We start from the raw sequence: 17,421 nt of genomic DNA, 5'->3' as shown, positions 1-17,421 counted from the left end.
CAAATAAAATGAGATTTTCTTAGTAAGTATTGTATTTTGATTGTTTTTATTTTAAAATTATTTATTTACAGTATAAGTTATGGTCCACAACACATTCACAATGATGCTTTTAATCAATTTAATTATATAATAATAATTAGACTAAGAATAAGAATTTCATGTTACACTACAAGTTCCAATACTAATATTAATGACGTGACATAACGACAACATATCACAAATTTAACTTTGCTGAAATGATGCTAAAATGTCCAGCTAATGAGCACTTATAATGTTTCTAATATAATTTTTATATGTAGGATTTGTGATATCATGCCAAACAATGGCGTCCCCCTGTGGAGAGAGGTCTGGCACACAACACGGGGCACCAACATATGCTTCCGCCCCGGCATCATCCACCCCCTTCACACTCCTTCGTTCATCCAGCAAATATAGGAGGTATGATGGTGGACAGTGGTAGAAAATGAAACAGAGTCATTGTGGGACAGAAAGATATGTGCCAACAAGGAATCGCAGGACAGTCGAAAACAAAAGGATGCAGAGTAGCGATGAAGAGGGAAAAATGATGAGCGATGACAGGCCAAACCAGGCGAAAGGGAGGAGAGGAAGTGTGAAAGACAGGAAAGGAGAGAGAGTGTCAAGGTGAGAAGGAAAGAGAATTGGACACAGTGGAGGGTGTCCACAGTTGTAACACATCATATCTCACTCTACATCTCAACAGCTTCCTAAGGCCCAAGGGTACTAAGCCAAAGAGGTGTGGGGGTTTTCGGTAAAGAGAGAGAGCGAGCAAGAAAGATACGGGACCTCGTACCATGGAGCGGTCAACAGTTAGCATAGCAAGAAGAGATACCACTGATTATTTTCAACCTAATACCTAGTAATATCTAGTCCAATTTCACAGAATTGCAAAATTGCAAAATACTGTTATCAAACAGGTTTCTTGTACATCATCCTGCCTGTCATTGGTCAAACAAACAAATAGCCCCACCCCAAACTCACGCTATTGGATGAGTCAGTGCTGCTACGTATGTTTGAATGCTTGGGATATGCTCTAACAGTAGCAATAAAATATATAGCTTATTTTCTTTTGAATATAATACCAAGTAACATGAAGTTCAATTTCACAGATATTGATAACTCCTAAAATAAAAAATAAAAAAGTAAATAAAATAAAAATCTATTTCTAAATTAAAGTTGGTAATAGATATTTTATTCATCCAAGAATTCATCCAAGCTGTCAAGAAGTTTAAGCTTACCTAAAAAAAAAAAAAGAAGCTTTCTGCGGAATAAGCATCATCATACAAATTGCTAGATTGTTTTCAAACTCTAACTGCCTGTCATTGGTTACACAAACAGATAGCCCCACCCCAAACTCATGCTATTGGTTGAGCCAGTGCAGCTATGTTGGACTACACAAACTAATATTAGTAATAAGAGATACCACTTACCTTATTTTCAAACTTATACCAATTAATAGTGCTAACTCTAAAAATGGAAAAAAATATAATTTCTAAAATAAAGGGGGTTATTATAGATATATTACTAATTATATCTCATTACATTATATGAAAGCCATAATTTTAACATTTACAGGTAAAAACGGTAAACTATTATGAATAACAATTCCCAAAATCAGGCATCAAACAACTTTTAATGTAAATATACAACATCACACATACCAATTATAATAATTGTATATTATTATTATTCACATTTACCTTGAGTGATTGCAGTCTTTCAGCATTTGTTTTACTTTAAACCGTATTTTTATCCTAATATATATGACATCTGAGATGGAACCAAAGGTTCGACTTTTTCTTCGTTTTAAATAAAGCGCACTGATAAATTGTGCAAAACGACAGTATGTTCCTATTCAAGTCTCTGACTTTCCAAGTCTATGATGGCATTTAGAAATAAACTAGACCATGTGACAGAATATGTGACCCTGGACCACAAAACCAGTCTTATGGGTAATTTTTTTTAAATTGAGATTTATACATCATCTGAAAGCTGAATACATAATCTTTCCATTGATGTATGGTTTGTTAGGATAGGACAATATTTGGCCGGGATACAACTATTTGAAAATCTGGAATCTGAGGGTACAGAAAAATCGAAATATTGAGAAAATCGCCTTTAAAGTTGTCCATTTCTATTGGCGATAGTTCTGCATCCATTCACAAAAATAAATGTTTTATATATTTATGGTGGGAAATTTACAAAATATCTTCATGGAACATGATCTTTACTTAATGTCCTAATGATTTTTGGCATAAAAGAAAAATCTATAATTTTGACCCATACAATGTTTTGTTGGCTATTGCCACAAATACACCCGTGCGACATAAGACTGGTTTTGTGATCCAGGGTCACATATGAATAATGTCTGGTCTAATCTTCACATGCATACATGCACACACTCACACTTCACCACAAAACCCTTCTCTCTCTGCACGACCACCAGGAGAACAAGACTCTAGAGAAGCAGAAATTAAATTAGATTAAATTAGACGGCTATCTATTAAACTGGCACAAATAGATCTCCTCAATGCTATTATAAAAGCCCTGACTTATGTATGCTAGCCCGCTAGCGCAATCATTACATCATAATCTAGCATACACAGTACACACATCTGACTGGGTCTTTTTAGATCAATTTTATGCTTTGCTTACGAGTTTATCTGATGCATATTAATCAGTCAGGAGAGCAGATTTTGGCAACAGACTCTGTTTTCCCTTTCAAATTTCTACTTGGAAACTTTTGCCTATTAGCATTCACATGTGAGCATCTAATTCAGCCTGGAGCAGATGATGTATGCTAGGCTAATGTTAACGTCTGAATATCCAAACGCGCTTCGCTGAGCTGGAGTGATGGAGCACTGTGGCTAAGGGGCTCGCTGTTTTTCCAACTCTATAAAATGCGAAGGGAATCGTCCTTTCCGGGTCTAAATGACACCAGCTGTGCTTTAATGGACCTGAATGGACACATCTCAGGTGCGGTGGGATGCTGTTATTGCCTGGAGCTCTGTTTCTGGCTGGATGGATGCCTTTATCGTTAAGCCCATATAAAAACATCGGGGGTAGATGGTAATCGTATTGCAGCATCAGGAGGATAGCCTGAAAGTTTAAGTCAATGTAATTCAATCAAAACGTCATGAACCTTCCGTACTGTATATCTCAAAAGAGGTGAGGAAATGCAATAAACCCTTTCACAAAGGACTAGCGGTCGACCAATATGTTTATTTTCAATGGCGATACGAGTATATGGAGACCCAGGAGGCTTATTTAAGGATCTACTATTGTTTACATTTTTCGAAATTAGTAAAATGTTTAGCCTAACACTGAATGTGAAAAGTTGAGGGGAACAATTAAACTTGTACAATAATACAAAATAGTTTTTGGATGGGAAACTTGTTTATTAATTATCCAAGTGGAAACGGTTATTGGCTGAAGTGATAATTTCACAAATCACGGTCAGTACTACAAAAAGTCTCCTGTGTAGGCCTACATTTACAAATACACACATCTGCAAACTTTAAAACCGAAGTCTCAGGGCAAGCGGGGATTTGTCGAGACCTGATGTGAACTCACTTGACTCACCCAGTTGATAGAGAATAACTGTTGTCATCATGGCCTGAGTTGCCTTCTCGCTGCTTTCATCTCTGTTTACTACACAAAACTATTCTCTGAACTCATCCAAACAAATTGTGGGCAGAAACATACAGCAGCTTTTCTGAGTCTTGAAGTCTTCAGATGGCTTTCAGGAATAACATTGACTGCTCTGAATAATTCCCTGCTCATATTGCCAGTGATTTTAGGTTGCTAGGTCAGTGAACTTTTGGTTACTAGTGGGTGTTCTTGCTGCTGAGAGTCCTGACATTACTGTTGGGCTGCGTAACTGGATTTAGCTGAAATATTATATGTAATTCTATCTATCTGCCAAATCATATTTCTATCCATCTTTTAATGTCTATCTGGTTTGTGTATCTATTCACATCTATCTACCCATCAATTTGTCTATCTCTCCATCTGTCCATCCATCCGTCCATCCGTCCATCCATCCGTCCATCCATCCATCCATCCGTCCGTCCATCCATTTGTCCATCCATCCATCCATCCATCCATCCATCCATCCATCCATCCATCAATCCATCCATCCATCTGTCCTTCATCTGTTTGTCTGTATATCCATCTAAGTATCATTCAGTTCATACATCTAATCATATGTCTCTCTACCCATCTATCTGTCTATCCATCATCCATGATTTCTGCCTGTAAAGTCTATAAACCTTCTCAGAACTTTCAAATAAGGCTTTGTCAAGCAAACATGCAAAGTTTTCTAATTAAAAGTACAGTCATATGAAATTAACTTCCTAAAATTCCAATTCTCAATTCTGCATCCTGTTTAGTAAGCCAACTCAGATTCAGGAGTCGAATTGGAAATCAAAAGCCATTCTCAGTTAAATTCTGAATGGTTTCAGGTCAACCTGTCGCTACAAATATCTTTGAATGTCCTTTAACTTTTGGTACTGGTTCGGGAAGAGCCTGACGCTTACACCACTCCATTAAGAATCCTCAGTCGATCAGTTTCACAGCCACACCTTAAAGAGCTACGACAACCGTTTACGGCTCTCATGCGGAATGATGTACTCACGTTTAAAGTGTATCAAAACCAAGACAGGCTTGGCGGTGTCCGTAAGAGCCTCTCTATATGTAAATAACCAAAGCCGGCGTCGGTGCACGAAAAAAAAAAGCAAAAAAAAAAGCTTGTCTTATTCAGCGGCAGAGGGCTGCACAAGCTGATCCAGTCATTATTTGAGGCAGAGAGCTTTTCTGCACAAGCCCTTTGTGAGAGGAAATTGCATTAATGAACTCTGATAAGAACAATCAACTCCAGCGGCTCTTATTTTATTCTGCTCGCTCAAATAACCTATTAAATGTAGATTCTCCCAGGCTTCATTCATTAACAATCCCCTCTCTCCCTCTTTCTCTCCTATGACGGGAGGACAACTGAACCTCACCTCAGTTAAACAGGTGCTTTAGTAGCAGAGGAACCAGGTGAGCGGCAATCCGTCACCTCTGCTGCTGGCTTTAACCTTTCAATTTAGCAGCAGAATTAATATGGCCAGTTCCGCACCGCCTTGAACAGATGCCTCACAGGTGCAACCCAGAAAGGGAGACTGTCCCAGGCACAGTTTGTGCACTCACATTCATGGACACACCTGTAGTGCACGCCGTTGGCCACAGGTACGGCTCGTCTCTGCCCAGCTGCAGGGCTCCACAGAGGTCGCCGACGTCAGCTCGGACGTGACTCAAGTTACGGGCTGATTCAGGTCATTTTCTTTTAGCTGAGCTTAGATTTGGGTTGGGTGGGGGAGTTCACCACTCATTATTGAGTCATGAGGCCTGTTTTAGCTGTGTTTTTTAAGGACATGGTGCCTTTGCCACAGATCTGAGGACGGCTGACTGGAGCAAAGGTTTTGGATGCCATGAACTCCCAAACAAGATGATTTTATCTATGAAGGAGTCTCCAATTTTCTGAAATAATAAGGCAGCTATATATTTTCATGTGTAAAGACTAGTGCTGTCAAATTGATCAATCGTGATTAATCGATTACAAAATAAAAGTTTGTGTTTATATAGGCCTAATATATATAATATAAATATAAATATAAAATAATATAAATATAATATAAAATATATTATATAACATACATATACATACATACGCACACACACACACACATATATATATACACACTGTATATACACACACACACATACATACAATATATATATATTAGGGGTTGCACGACTACTGATTTCTACTAGTTGATTTCTTATCAAAACAATACTCGAGTTACTCAACTACTCATGATTCATGCTACTGTAAATGAAATGATACTGTTATTAATTCATAGCCTAATGCAACAATTACATAAGTAAACTCTCAAAACATTATAATTATGATATTACATATTTTAATTGTCGTGTAACAGAGAAAAGCCAAATAAATAGGCGTTCTTGCCTTTCATTTCACACGCAATGTCTGCTTTTAGAAAGTTGTATTTGTGGCCAATTATTTTCCAGAGTGTAGCATTCAATGGAACGGTGTATAGTGGGTTCAAAGAAGTTGATAAATCCCCTGAATTCCTCTCCTGAAACTGCAGAGAGTGGTCTTATATCCTTCACTATAAAATCCACAAGTAAATCTGTTATTGCCTGTCTTCTCCTCTCTGTAATCGGGCTTTTACAGAATGCATCAATGTTTGTTTGATTCGTGGTGTGCATCTCACTAACATTTGCCTTTGTTGTCGGATGTTTCAATCGTAGGTGGTTGTGCATAGCTGTCGTACTGCTGTTGTATTTTAAAGTGATCTTACAGAGTTGGCAAATTACAATATTTTTGTCATCCTTGATGAAATACTTCCACACATCTGATATGTGGTGTCTGTTGGTGACATTCACCATTTTTAATTCATTTATGGTTATGAATTCATTATGGTCGATCTCTCGACCACTCGACTGGTCTATGCAAGCCCTAATATATATACACACACACACACACACACACACACATTGGGGATATTTTGGGGATATTGAATTTAATTTTATCAATCAATAAATTTCACTTGAAACAAACCTTGTTGTATTTATTTTAATTTAATACTGTGAAGCTGCTTTGATACAATCTGTATTGTGAAAAGCGCTATACAAATATACTTGACACATATATTATATTAACACAAACTTTTATGTTAAAAGCGATTAATCACGATTAATTGATTTGACAGCACTAGTAAAGACCCATTTTACACAGTGAAAAATAAAAATAGGTGTAAATATGTGTCAATTATCAATTAGACGTACCTTGATAACTCTAATAACTATATGCTAGTTGTCAATAAAATACAGTCTTGAGGAATGAAACCTTAAAATCATCAAATTCTGTAATTTATTATTTTTATGATTTAATTTAATAATAATTATTCAATAAAAAGTCCTGTATTAGTCAACTGTCCTGACCCATCATATATATATATATATATATATTTATACAATTTACCATCATTTTATTTTTTTTATATATATATATATATAAATATATACAATTTACCATCATTTATCACACACATATACAGACACACATATATATATACACACTTTTTTTAACCCATCCACATTACCCAGGCTGTGTGTGTGGGGGTAACGGTGTCTATCCAACACGTCAACATGGCCGTTTTATGATGTCGGGCAGATTATTCCAGAAGACTGATGGGGCGAGGCAGATTGCTGATTGATTAGGGCATCGACTGGAGGAATGTGCTGCGCTCATCCCGTAGGAGGGGTTGTGGATGAGACACCACTCGAGAAAAACACACACGCTCACACTTCAAGACACTCAGGTCAAAGAGAAGGAGATGAATGGAAGGTCAATGTAACTGTGCGAAAGGGGCTGGGGTGAAACGTATATGCAGCAAAAATGTACAGAACACATCTGCAAAAGGGATCACCCAAAAATGAAAAGTCTGTCATCATTTACTCACCTCATGTCGTTCCAATCTTTCCAATTACTTACTTTCTTCCGTGGAACACAAAGGGAGATATTTTAAATCCTGATTTTCATGCAATTACTTTCAGTTTCAAGCTTCAAAAGGGGCACAAGAGCATTATTAAAGTTGTCTAAATGACTCACTTTTATGAAGCCCTACGATTGCTAAGTGTGGTACAGTAAATAGACTGAACATCTTGAGATCCGCTTCACTTTCCGTGCTCTGTTTCTGAGGAAAGTACAAGTAGTGCTGTCTGAAGCCCCGTTCACACTGCCAGCGATTTTGTCGCTGTATGTCGCTAGTACTGTGAAGTTGCTTGTGGGCGTTCATAGTGCTGTCGCTCTAATGTGACTGGTAGACTGCACGTCTGGCCATATCTATACAAAATACCATCACAAGTGATATATACAACTATATCATTTTAATTTGACTAGGATTTAGGCTCAAAAGAAACAGTATGCTGTTGGGAGAGTGTTTTTATATTACCACAGCAGTGTTCAGTGGATTAAATCATTTAGCCTACTGGATTAACGATCGATCAATCAACAGATTAACTCATACTGTCATAAATTACTAAAACGTCATTCAAATTTGACAAATAATCAATTTGCTTGTCCCTAATAGTCAACATAATGCAGGGGAAACTGTAAAATGATCTGCAGCAGTGCTAAACTTGCATCATAATTACAACACTCGAACTAAATGTGTGAATTAAACTCACTGAGACTTTCGACAGTTTCTTTTCCATGCATCATTTTATTATATCCATGCATGTGGTTACAGTCAAATCATATAAAACAGTGAAATCGCCCTCTAACTCATCTGTCTTGCCTGCACTCGAGACGGTGACGTGAGCTGAGCTCCTCTGAAAGTCTTCTTTCCTATTGGTTGTCGCTCGCGAAAATCGCTTCTCATTTGCATAAAGTTGAAATTTCTGAACTTTTGTCGCGCGTCTCGTGTCGCTTGACACGCCCACATTCTGTCGCCAACGGTCACTGTCGCTCGTGTCGCTGGAAGTCGCCAGCGCTCCATTGAAATGAATGGGATCATGTCGCTTTGTCGCTGCGTGTCGCTGGCAGTGTGAACGGGGCTTAATTGGTGAACTAATCATTCTTTCGAGTCAGATCTTTTCAATGAATCAGTTGATCCATTTGAATGATTCATTCACAAATCACACCGATCTGGAATTAAAGTGATAGTTCACTCAAAAAATTAAATTTTGTCATCACTTACTCACCCTTAAGTTGTTCCAAAACTGTATGAGTTTCATCTGTTGAACACAAAAGAAGATATTTTGAAGAATGTTGGTAACCGGACAGTTGACAGTAGCCATTGACTTCCTAAGGAACACAATGGGGACCAAAAACTGTCTGGTTGTCAACATTCTTCAAAATATCTTCTTTTGTGTTCAACAGAACAAAGAAACTCATACAGTTTTGGAAAAACATGACGGTGAGTAAATGATGACAGAAATGTTATTTTAGTGTGAACTATCCCTTTAAGGATAACCTCTAAAATGCAGCTAACTCAAAGTCCTTAAGAGAGAGTTTTAGAAGACTTGAAATGATTGTTTAAAAGCTCTTAGATGTGTTATTGTGTTATATATGGTCATATCCTCTCTCTGAAGCAAGGTCGACCGGCCCATTTGCTCGCACCAGTGCAGTGAATACAAAATACACAGCATTTGCTGACGGCTGAATTCTGACATAGAAAACCCACTTGCTTTAAGACAGGAAAAAAACAGACAAAAACATCAATTCAATGTCATCCTCGCCACAACTCAGCCCATCAATCAATACACACTACCTACATAACCTCCCGTACGTGGCCTTGGAGTTTGACTCCCGGGAAAGAAATCTCTATGCTGTGACATGGAAGATTTAGACAATGGAGAGTGAGGTAGCGCATCAAGCAGGTTTCTCTTGTCATTTAATCTGCCTTTCACACTAAACCAAATCCCCCTGGGAGAAATTGTACCTCGGGATGCAAAAACAGAAATTTGATAGATGGGTTGGATTATTGATAGCAGTCTCCAGCAGTTTAAGAAATGAATGCTAATTCACGCCCAAGCTGGGTTTTACACTAATCTCTCTGATTTCAAAGTGTTTATTGGGTATAGCAAACGGTGTGAATCGCAGAACTGACGGATAAAGCTTGGGAATCACGGGGTGTTAGGGAAATGCTGTACACATATGGGGTTGGGCAAAATTCACAATTGAAGAACTGGCTCCCTTGCAATTTACGAGTTTGAATTTGAACTGGATTTGCCACATTTCAGAGGAAGTTGATTTGGAATTTGAATTGGAATGACAGGAAGAAACATTTACTGAACTATAACTCAAAGAAACATATATATATAATATAATATATATATATATAGAGAGATAATTAAAATCCCCCCCATGTCATCCAAGATGTTCATGTCTTTCTTTCTTCAGTCGAAAATAAATTAAGGTTTTTGAGGAAAACATTCCATGATTTTTCTCCATATAGTGAACTTCAACGGGGACCAACGGGTTGAAGGTCCAAATTGCAGTTTCAATGCAGCTTCAAAGGGCTCTACACGATCCCAGCCGAGGAATAAGGGTCTCATCTAGTGAAAAAATCGGTCATTTTCGGAAAGAAATAAACATTTATATACTTTTTAACCACAAATGCTCATCTTGCACTGTCTCTGCGATACGCGTCCACGGCTTCATGGATTACGTAATCATGTTGGAAAGGTCACATGGTAAACGTAGGCAGAAAAACTCCATCTAATTTTCTCCTCCAACTGCGAAATTGTACGACATCGTTGTTTTACCTTTTTTTTTGTAAAGGGCATTTGACTTAGTCTTTGCACGTTCGCTTTGTAAACACTGGGGCAGTACTTCCACCTACGTCACGCATGACCTTTCCATCGTGATTACGTAATGAGTGAAGTTGTGGAAACGCGTCGCAGAGCTAGTGCAAAAAGAGCATTTGTGGTTAAAAAGTATATAAATGTTTCTTTTTTTTTAGAAAATGACAGATCGTTTGGCTAGATCAGACCCTTATTCCTCGGCTGGGATCGTGTAGAGCCCTTTGAAACTGCATTGAAACTGCAATTTGGACCTTCAACCCGTTGGTCCCCGTTGAAGTCCTGGAATGTTTTCATCAAACAACGTAATTTCTTTTCGACTGAAGAAAGAAAGACATGAGCATCTTGGATGACATGGGGGTGAGTAAATAATCAGGATTTTTTTAATCTGGAGAGAACTAATCCTTTAAATTGATTAAAAGTTTCCATCCCTCACAGAAATATTTGTTTTCTATCCATCCATCTATCCTTGTCGCTTTTTGTGCTTTTCTAGTTGAAAATTACAGTTATATGAACGTCTGAATTTAAAATCCTTTCAAAATTGACTTCATTACATTCAGATTCTAAAATCTAAATTCTATTTAGATTCAGAAATACAAAAACATTTTCAATTCAGTTCTGAATTACACCCAATCCTGGTACACGTAATGTACATTACATCTCTAGAGCTTTACTTATTTATTTATTTTTATTCTTAAGTTTTGTTCATTAAATCTTCCTACAAAGGTGATTCTCAATGGAAAAGGACAAAGAGAGAGACTAGATTTACATCTCAAGGAAGTGGCTTTATTTTAACCATGATTAATCCCTGTTCATGCATCACTTTGTAGAAGCCACCCAAGAGACTCATGGGATATTAGGACTGTCACACTCGAACAGTAAAATAAACAAGCCCTGAGTTGCACACGTTTCCAGAAATCCATCAGCGCACCCCATAAATACTACTGATATGAAACCCAGATTTCTTTTGGGGCTTGAAAAACAATGTCATTCATCAATTACGTGACAACATAACCAGTTAAATAAATCTCAAAAATCTCGGCCGAGGCAATTCCACAAATCATTTACAATGCGAAGCTCGATCTTAATGCTGGACAATAAATGTATTGACATCTGCATTTTATGACTGACCTAAAAAATATATATAATAATAAAAACTCGATAAACGGATGTTCTACCTTTCTCGGCGGTTCCCATGCCGGGATGAGCGAGTAGAAAAGTTTGGAAGATGTACGGAGTGAGGAATGGAGCGTCTCCGCAGAAACATGAATCACGGTGCATCATTCACCAACAAACAAATGTCATCTCTCCACCCAACCCGGCAGCTTCATCATGCTAAAGCTCCTGACAGCAAAGGAACATAAAATGAGCGGCCCAATTCGTCTCCCCAAGGCAACATCACTCCATCATTCCTCTACTACTTTTTTTTTTCTCCCTCCATCAAGTGCCTGGAAGACAACGAAGAAAAAGGAAGAAAAAAAAATCCTTTGTTCACCTCAGGGAATAGGGGCAGGTACCTGAAGGTGCGAATGCGATGAAGGCTTTGTTTATATTCGGTTGTTAACAAGACAAACATTGGCGCTGTTTACGGCAACTTACTATTCTTACTTCCTGTGTCATTATTTGGTTTGACACTCTGGATCTGGAATAATCTAAATATAGTTCTGCACGTTCATTTTCAACACCATTTCTCCTACTCATGATACAACTCACACGTACTTTTGTGTACACACGTACACAAAAATCCTGTCAAAATATACTCTCCTCCATGTTGTTCCAAACCTGTATGACTTACTTGTGTGGAATTTAAGAAAATAAATATTTTTGAATAAGATATATTGCAGAATACTGCAACTGTTTATTTTACAGCCATGCTCCCAATGTACATACTATGTACTACTTATTATAGTAATTGTAATAACTAGGTAATAACTAGGTACTAACCCTGAACCTACTAACCTTAACCCATATAGTTAGCTTTTATTACCTAATGTTTTCTTAGGTAAGTACACTGTAAGTGCACGTACTGTAAAATAAAGTGCAATCCTGTTGTCTATACAATGAAAGTCAATGGGGTCCAAACAGCGTATGGACAAAAAAAAAAAAAAACTTTTAAAAGTTTGAAGTTTGGTAAGATTTGTTTATGCATTTGAAATAAGTCTCTATATGACAACCAAAGGCTGCATTTATAAAAAAAAATAAAAAAAATTAAAAAACAGTTCTTATGTGAAATATTATTACTATTTAAAATAGTTGATTTCTATTTAAATGTTAAATTTAAATGTACTTCTGTAATTGCGATTTGGTGATTTGGTGCTTTGGTGCTCAAGAAACATTTCTTATTATTATCAATATTATGTTGAAAACATTTGTGCTGCTTAATATTTGTGTGGAAACCATGATTTTTTTTTTTTTTTTTTTTTGGATTCTTTGATGAACAGAAAGTTCAAAAGAACAAAATTGATTTGAAATATAAATATTTTGTAACAAAGTAAAACTCTTTACTGTCACTGTTTTGATCAATTTAAGGCATCCTTACTAAATTCATTTCTTTAAAAAAAACATATTTTTGAAAAGTAACATTCTCTTTTCATAGAAAAAAAATAACATCATACAGGTTTGGAATGACATAAAGGTGAGTAAATGATGACATTTTGTACAAGTCTACAACCTGTATACATAACATCTATGTCTATAACAGCTCAGCAAAAGGGTCTTGTGTTAACGCAGGCCTCTAAGCTTCGGATCGGGCGTCCGGCCAACAGGAAGCTCTCCCAAAGGGTGACGGTGAGTGGGCGGCCATGCACTGCCTGCTTCGAAGGGACAAAATGGAGTTCGTCAGACAGATGGATATAATTCAGTCATTACACGCACGGCCTCCAATTCATTCCACTTGGCTTTCAGAAAAACGTTGAACTTCACCTCGTGACCTAAAACATCAAGCAGAGCTAGAGCTTCACATTCTTGATCTTAAAAAGGGAAAGGAAAGATGAAAGTCTAGTCTGTATACATCGAGCTTGAGAGGAGATTTGGTTCATGAGAAGAAACATAATAAGAAGACTGCAGTTTGAAGATGCTCTATGCATATGAGCTAGTGTCTTCAGAACAAGTAAGCACAGAACGCAGTCAAAGATTGCCAGACTTCTGCTTTCAAGGTCAACCTGGTCAGCTCCTTCAGATCACACATTCACAAAGCATAAGCTGTTGGCCGTAGCCTCATTTATCACTTCCTTTTCAAACCAATACACATCAAATGGGATGCAGGAAAAGCAAAACATCCTGAACTGATCTGATTTAAGACAGTTTCACGGATTGCTCTGGCTATTCATTACAAATTAAAACGTAGAACTTCTCTGCCAAGTTTTTATTGACTTGTTACACATGATAATGAAGTCAAAAAGAAAACCGCCGGTACCTGTGGTACAAGGCACAGATAATCGTTTTCCGGGTAGAGAGGACAGTTAATTATGACTGACAGCTATGACCTCAGAATATGCCGCATGGCTAATCTAGGCACGTTTGTTCAAGTCTATCCGCTTAAAATGGATCTCCTCGATATTATCCTGATGTAGATGCTTTCCTTTCTTGCAAGAATGTAATCCACACTTCAATATGGTTGGCTTGTATGGTTGATTATATATATATATATATATATATATATATATATATATATATATATATATATAAATAAATCACGAGGCAGAGCAACATAAGGCAGTAGGAAGCAGAGAAACACAAACAGTAGAGCGGTTATGCGGTTTTCTGGCAGGGATTTCAGCACCACGGACAGCTCCCAGAGAAAGGCCAATCTCTTCAGCCCTGAATCATATCATGTCTATTCTATGGCCTGTTCATAAAGCACTATATGCACATATACAAGCTATACGAGTGAATGAGATTTATAGACATTTAATTTGTTTTAATCTATACTAAACAATGTTACCAATAGCATAACTTGTCAATTATATATATATATATATATATATATATATATATAATGCTACAGTAAAACTTAACTAAATAAACGTATTTTTAATGCTCACACTAGAATATTACAAAAAAGGTTTTTCATAAGTAAAAAGTATGAATTTAAACCCTGTAATTTAAAGAGAAAATCTGCTAGAGAATGTGAATACTTTTACAGTAAAAAAATGTAAATACAATAAAAACAATATCACAACAAAAAATACTGTTATGAGTTTAAATTATGCCGTACATACACACACACACATATACACATATACACACACACACATATATATATATATATATATATATATATATATATATATATATATATATATATATATATATATATATATATATATATATTAATGGCATAATTTAAACTCATAACTGTATTTTTTGTTGTTAAATTATTTTTATTGTATTTATTGTATTTAAACTGTTACAGGTGACGTAGTTACATTGTACTTACTCAAATAAGTACTGAGTAATATTAATTAACTAGTACTGTACTTACCACAGAGTTGCGGTTATAGGGTTTGGTTTAGGGTAGGTTACTTGTAATTATGCATAATTTACTGTTATTACTATAGTAAGTACACGTAGTAGTAACGTCTAACTACGTCACCTTAAAATAAAGTGTTACCTTATATGCACAAACGAGTCGGACCAATCAGCAAGCAAAGCTGCAACAGCCCGCATTTCTGCCTCCAGTGCCCGACAGTGCTTGCTGCACTATAACCCTCATTCTGACCGAGTCTAAGCTGATAACCATCTGAATAACTGTTCATTTTGATTCGTAGCCTACATCAATAATTGTAAATAATAAAATGAACCAAATCATTCCTTAAAACGGATGTGGCATCACATTTAGACTGAATGAATGGAAGAATTAATGAATGAAAGAAAGATTCGACCGCAAAGGTGGAACACTGTGCAGTTGTCAATAGCGCACACATTTATCACACACTCACGCACGAGCGCGCGCGCGCGCACACACACACACATACACACACGAGAGATATCAAGAGAGTGTGGGGGGGGCTCACAGCCGGTGAGAGAACGCTTCTGTGGATACATGTATGAATATATATTGAAATACTGTTCAAATTACATTTTTAATCACCACATTGTCCGTTGTATGTTAAGTGCCCTTAAATGTTAAGCCTACTGTAGGCTACATAAGGACGCTATTGTTTTAAAAACACTTAACGTTTATGGCAACCAGAAACATTTGGTGTCAGAAAGACGTCAAAGTGAAATCAAAAAATGAATGACTTACTTTCTCAGTCGGTGAGGTTCAAATCACCGTTCCGTTCGCGTCCAAAGCACGAAAATCAATCCGCAATTCTCAAGGAACGTAGCGCGGTGCGAATGAAATGTTCTTCAGCGTGTACTTTGGACTATCCAAGCTATCCAAGAGCAGTTTTACAAGCTTCTATGAGAAGAAATTCGCTCCAGTATATCCATTAGGTCTTCCTGTCAATGCCATCATATGGTCGAGTGCCTCTAGAGCAAATATCTCGATGCTTTCTTGCCCTGCATCATCAAAATCCGATGTACCAAGTCTTTTCCTGCTGATAAATCAGTTAATTCGTCGTCTCCCTGGTTCTGCGTGCCATTCTTGGCGTTCAGCACCACAGATTTGGGGTTTCACATTCAGCCAATACGCATAGATGGGTTTTATCCCTGAGATGGACCATTCCCTGCATCTTCTTCATCTCAATCTTCAGCAGCCCATAAACGCAGACAGCTGATGTTCTTATTCCACAATCATGGTTTTAAAACGGAACTTTTCTTCCCCCTTTACGCACCCGATCTGATTAGATTTCTACTCACAGCCCAGTGCGGATTTCAAGATGCTTATTTCCTTGAAATGTGATTATGTCTTGCGAGAGAAAGCCTCGTGCGTTGGCAAACGCAAATATTCGTGCATCACATCATATCCAAGAAACTCAGCATCATCTGGAAAGGAAAAAAAGGACACAATCTTCCGAGTTTATTTTTCTCTTCAGAAAAGTGGATGAAAATGCGCCAAATGTGAGTCAAATCATCCCTTTCTTAGTTAGTTGATTGGTTAATATAGCCTACTGTCGTAGTTCCTTTTCAGATGCGCATAAACTTGTCAGAGACGAGGTATTCATCAAAAGCTACATCCCACCAGATACTCAATACAGTTCAACTCAACTCCGACGAAAAGCAATCCACTGACGCGACGAAAATCCACGCGAATGATGCTGCGCTCCGCGCCGAGCCGTATTACGATCGGAGAACAGCTACAAGTGAGTCACTCCGCGAGCAGGAACATCTAAAGAGGTGAGACTCGTCGAATACGTCGAGATCTCTTCGGTGAATGAAGTTCTAGTGTGAAGTACTAGTGTGCTACCCAGACGTGTCCAATGACGCGCGGCTCTCGGTGGGCATCGGCTCAGCGCACTCCGCTGGTGACACCAAGAATCTTCTAACGCGTATTGATGTAGCCCTCAGCACAAAGTCTCACTCTTCTGACTGTCCTCACTGGCGTCTTCTTGGATGCGTAAAAGTCAATGGTCCTATAATCTTTTTCCATCTTACGAATGATTGGTCGAGTGCAATAACCCTGAACGCTATAGATTATATGATGAGGGGGTGTGCGCGCGTTCGGACAGGTCTGTATAGAGCCTGTTTGACGCACACATGTGCGTGTGTGATTGTGTATAGCCTAGGTACTAAGTGTGAGTGTTTGATGCGCTGCTTCTTCCTGTCTAGTGCAGAAGGGACACGACTGCCATCTACCGACTCTCCGTCCCCTGTCTAGACGCTGCACTCTGCCTTACGACCACTTGAGCAAAAAGAAAAAAAAAAAAGAAAAAAAGGGAACCTGGTGCGTGAAAGCAAGCATGTAATTTTCAAACCGCAGATCATAAGCGCGTTCTAGTGACCAGCACACGCCTCCGACAGTTATGAAGTCAGTAATATATGCGGTACGCATGGCAAACCATATAGAAGGATTTCCAATCTCAAAAACAGCTAAAGACGAAGGAAGTTAATTTGGACATATTTGGGAGTGCATTGTAAAAAAGA

General features: G+C 37.7%; 1 protein-coding gene across 1 annotated transcript in view; it reads right to left on the bottom strand.

The window, feature by feature from the left end:
- lrrc4ca (leucine rich repeat containing 4C-a) overlaps window positions 1-17,135 on the bottom strand; it is a 72,163-nt gene extending 55,028 nt beyond the window's left edge. Inside the window, exon 1 of the mRNA XM_082159889.1 lies at window positions 15,641-17,135. The gene's annotated coding sequence lies outside the window, so the exon portion shown is untranslated. The remainder of the gene's footprint in view (window positions 1-15,640) is intronic.
- Between the last annotated feature and the right edge of the window lie 286 nt (window positions 17,136-17,421).

The sequence above is a fragment of the Leuciscus leuciscus genome (genome assembly GCF_965113295.1).
Source record: "Leuciscus leuciscus genome assembly, chromosome: 25".
NCBI classification, from domain to species: domain Eukaryota; kingdom Metazoa; phylum Chordata; class Actinopteri; order Cypriniformes; family Leuciscidae; genus Leuciscus; species Leuciscus leuciscus.
The sequence above is the reverse complement of the archived record's forward strand: the minus strand, read 5'-3'. Positions and strand labels throughout refer to the sequence as shown.